The sequence below is a fragment of the Ursus maritimus genome, unplaced genomic scaffold, assembly GCF_017311325.1.
Source record: "Ursus maritimus isolate PB19 unplaced genomic scaffold, ASM1731132v1 scaffold_21, whole genome shotgun sequence".
Classification (NCBI taxonomy): Eukaryota; Metazoa; Chordata; class Mammalia; order Carnivora; family Ursidae; genus Ursus; species Ursus maritimus.
Window position 1 is genome coordinate 49559673 of NW_024424564.1, and position 4613 is coordinate 49564285.

A 4613-nucleotide genomic window follows, 5' to 3' on the forward strand; every position below is an offset into this window, starting at 1 on the left:
GAATCAGCAAGAGGCCCAAGTCACAAAGGCCATTTAAAGAACGTGGCTTGTACTCTGAGTGAAAAGGAGAGTCACTGGTGGATTTCTCACAGAGAAGAGCAGGCTCTGATAGATGTTTTGACATGATCACTTATTTGCAACCTAAAGCCTGGCATCTAGAAGATGCTCCAAGAATGAAGAGCTGAAACTAAATAAAGATTAGCCTGAAACCCCGCCACCACTTGCACTTCTGGGATGGGACAATTTGAGGCAAGAAAAATGGTGGTGGGGCTCCCAGATATGTTCCTATTGGAACACAGAACTTCTCAGCTAGAAAAGGGCCTACTGCTCAGTCCAATACACATACGCACCATCCACTTTAAAGACTACGAAACCGAAGCACAGAGAGGTGCTTGATTTGCCCAAGGTCTGCAAAGGGTCGGCGGCAAAGACAAACAGTAAATACACGAACGATCCTCTCCTTTCTGGGCAGGAAAGTCGCAGATTTTCTCAGGTGCACATCTATCGCTCCTGCGAGGCGTCAGCAGTGACTCATGGCGATCCCAGGGGCTACAGCGCCAGCCCAGGCCCTCCGCGGGCGTGGGACTACTGGGAGGCGGCGGCAGGGGAGCGACGCTCGAGTGCGGGCCGCAAATGACAGGCGGGCGGCGCGGGAGCCCCATCCGGATCCCCGGCGGACGCGCACCGCCCCCAGTTGTCACCGACGCCAAGAGCAGACGCCACTGCTGGCAGCTGCGCCAGACGCCCCCTCCAAGCCTCAGTTTCCCCATCTGGGAAAGGGGCCTGCGCCCCCCAGCACCCCCTCTCTCAGCCCCTTCGCGTTTGGCCGTCGAAGCGAGGGGAGAAGGCTGAGAAGACACCCACAAGGCGCTCAGGGGCGCCATACCTTCCTCGCCCAGTTGCAGGGCCGCGCCACCCCCCGCCCCATCCCAGGCAGGTGACGGGGAAAGGGAAGGGACCCCGACCCTTACCGTAAACAGGCGGCGCCGCCGCGTGGGTCGACCTGAGCGCGCGCGGCCGCCCGGCAGGGGCGGGGAATGATTTAGGGTCCGGGTCAGGTCAGGTCGGGGTCGCCGCCTCGGAGCCCAGCTGTCCCGATACCCGGCCCGCTCTTCCGTCAGCTCTCCCGGCAGTTCTCGCCACTCGCGTGCCCGACACCACCTGCTCCCCGCACGGCGGCTGATGATGGCGGAGGAGGAGGATTTTGAAAGCCGGCAGTTTCTTTCCTTCGATTTGATTTGTTCGAGGCCCAGGCCAGGTTCCCCTTCCCCCGCGCGCGTGGCCTACCGGGTGTGGTAGTCTAGTTCTTCTGCGCGGGGCGCGGCGGCCGCGGCAAGAGCGGGCCCGCAAACTACTAGTCCCGTGATGCATCGCGTCCCAAGCGCTCCTCCGCCTGCTCCCTCTGAGCCCTCCCTTTTCGGCTTCTGGCTCTTTCTCCAGCAGGCCACAGGGAGGCGTGTAACCCCGGACGCCCAGGGAGACTACAATTCCCTTGATGCCTTGCGGTCCATCCGACTCAGCCCTTCCGGAAAGGTTCACGCTCACGTAACTTTATTGACAAAGGCTGGTACTACCGAAGGCGAGCTGTTGGATCTGTTCAGCAAGAAATAGGTATCCATTTCTTCTAAGGAAAGCCTCGCCTTTTTCTCCTATGAAATTGAAAGGCCATTCGAAGCCTTTCACATAAAGAGCCGCAAATTATTTGATAATTAAAAAGGGGAAATAGTTAACCCTAGAGTAGAGAAGCTGAGACACCATCTTAACCAAATGGTTCACGTTAACATCAGTAACACGACAAACCGACGTTCATTGCACACCTGCTGATGTGATGCAGTGAGAAGGACACAGCGTCACCATGCAGTCAGCAGTGCATAAAATTAATCTAATCCTGAGGAAGCATCAGCCAAACCCAAACTGTGTTACAATTTCTTCTGCTACAGAATAACTGGTCTGTGCTCTTGCAAAAATGTCTGTGTCATGAAAGACAAACTCTGAGGAACTGTTGCAGATTAAAGGAGACTAAAAAGACATGAGAACTAAATGCAATCAATGGTCGTGGGTTGGATCCTGGACTGGTGAGGAAATTACCGTAAAGGGCAATGTGGAGACAATTAGCAAAACCTGACCGTATATTAGATGATAGTATTGTAGCAATATTAAATTTATTGATTTTTATTATTGTGGTGGGTTATGTAAGAGACTGCCTTTGTTCTTGGGAATGCATGCTGAAATAATTAGGGGTGTGATACCAGCAACTGACTTGCCAATGGTTCAAAAAAATGTATATATACATAGAGAGAGAGCGCACAAATATGGCCAGATGTTCAAAATAAGTGAATCTCGGTGAGGGAGTATATGGGAGCTTTTTAAAATACTTTTGCCACTTTTCTGTAGGTTTGAATTTTTTAGGTATCAGAACACAAATAGCTTTTCTTTTTTTCTCTTCGCAAAGAACATTTTATCCATTACATAAATAACATGTGTTTGCCATAAATACTTCAACCAACATAGAACAGGATAAAGAGAAAAGTAAACATTACCCGAGAAACTCTAGCACCCAGAGATAATCACCATCAACATATGCAGCCTTCTCCAAAGTCACCTCTCACAACTCGGCCCACACACATGCTTTTGGTTTACCTGCAATTGAAAGTTAAATATATTATGTGCCAGATCTTTTCACACACAGTTAATTTAATCTTTACAACCACAAAGGAAGTGGGCATCATTGCCACCCCTTCCAACACAGAGATGAGAAAACAAACTCCATACCCTGGTTCACACCACTACTGAGATGTAGGTCCTCTTTCCACCCTCCCTCTCCTCCTCTGCCTACAAGCCCCATGTCAAATGCCATCACCTCCGGGAAGCTTTTCTACACCACCCTGTCCAGAATGAGTCACCTTCCTCTGGGCCCTACAGCAAGCTACAAGTCCCCACCGTGGTTGATCTGCAGCTCTGAGGGCTTTTTCACAACATTAATAGTGTTATTGGCAGCGTCCTTGTCAACCTGGGAGAGCTTCAGGGCAGGTACTGTGCCCATCTTGGCAGCATCTTTTCCGGGATTCACCTGTCGTAAGTGCTACACGTTTCCTCATTTGAACTGGATTCCAGTCAGGGCCACTGGATGTTTGCTTAAAATGAGTCATCCTCTGAGAAGGCTGAGATGCTCCCAATTAGGCCTGATGCTATTCCTGTGCTGATTACAGCTAGGACTGATCAAATCAGTCTGGATTTCCCTTGGGGTGATCCCCAGCCTCACTTTTCCAGTTTTCCTTCCTGAGGCCTTCCTTGACCCTCTGACAAAACCTTCCAAAGGGAAGAGAAGGGCAGATGGTAGAACATCTTAGGTGATCTTCCTGTCCTCGCCTAGCTGATGGATCATAGGGTTTTCAGGATTGGAAGGGAATTCTTAGCAAGAAACAATGCCCTTCAGGGTGCCTGGCTGGCTCAGTTGGTAGAGCATGGGACTCTTGATTTCAGGGTTGTGAGTTCAAGCCCCGTGCTGGGTGTGGAGCCTACTTAATTTAAAAAGAAAGAAAAAGAAACAATGGCCTTCAAGGGCTAGAGAGGTATTAGGAGGTAATGGGAGCCTGGTGGAGCTTGTGGAGAACTGGAGAGTAAATGTTCTGCCTGAATATGTTCACATTCAAAGCTCAAAATCACCAAACCAGCCAGACATCTCCCCTTAGCGATCCAGATTCTGTTTGTTACTCCTGAATCTAGATTCTATCTCAAACCACTTTAAAATGGGAAGACTGGGGTTTAAAAAGGAGAAGGAGGTTACCCAATGGTACACACTGTCAGAGGAGTCCAGAGCCATCAGTGTTTCCAAGCAACACATTTGTCTCTCCTTCTCCTTCTCCAACTCTCTCTCTCCCTTTCAAGTTATCACCTGAGAGCTAGTTTGCCATGCCCAGTAAATGGAATCATAGACTTTGACAGATGGATAGAGCCATCTCAAGCCACCCCTTTCTTCTTTTCAACACAAAGAATTGAGGACCAGATAGGTTAAGTAACCTGCTCAAATTACACAGAAATTTAGACAAGAGACAGTAGATTTTTTTTTTAAAGTTAGCTCTATGCCCAACATGGGGCTTGAACTCATAACCCCCTAATCAAGAGTGTCATGCTCTACCAACTGAGTCAGCCAGGCACCCCAAGATAAGAGACAGCAGAAGCCAGATCTCTGGGGTCCTTTTCGACACACATGCAAAACAAGTCATTTTGTGAGTATGAGGTGGGTATAAGGGGAAAGAGGAATGTTTCAGACCTTTCTCTGTTACACAGCTTTTTTCTCTTTTCTTTTAAAGAATGTTTTGAAGAGAAAAGCAGGCTGCCTCTGATTAGTTTGGTTTACTTTAACTGAGTGTTTTAAATTCCATTGTGGTGCCTGAAAACAAACTTAAATGCTAATTGTAAATGGAATAAATAACAATATTTATACTGGTACTAAGAGCTACTAAGGCTGCAGACTTGCCATTTAGTAAGATCAAAAACAAATGCCTGAATTATGCCAGACATGTGAGGAATGTGGAGAGAAATTCCCAAGATCCATCCGGGTGCGGGTGCTTAGGGCTCCTAGGGAAAGGTGGTGGGCCTGGCCTCCCATC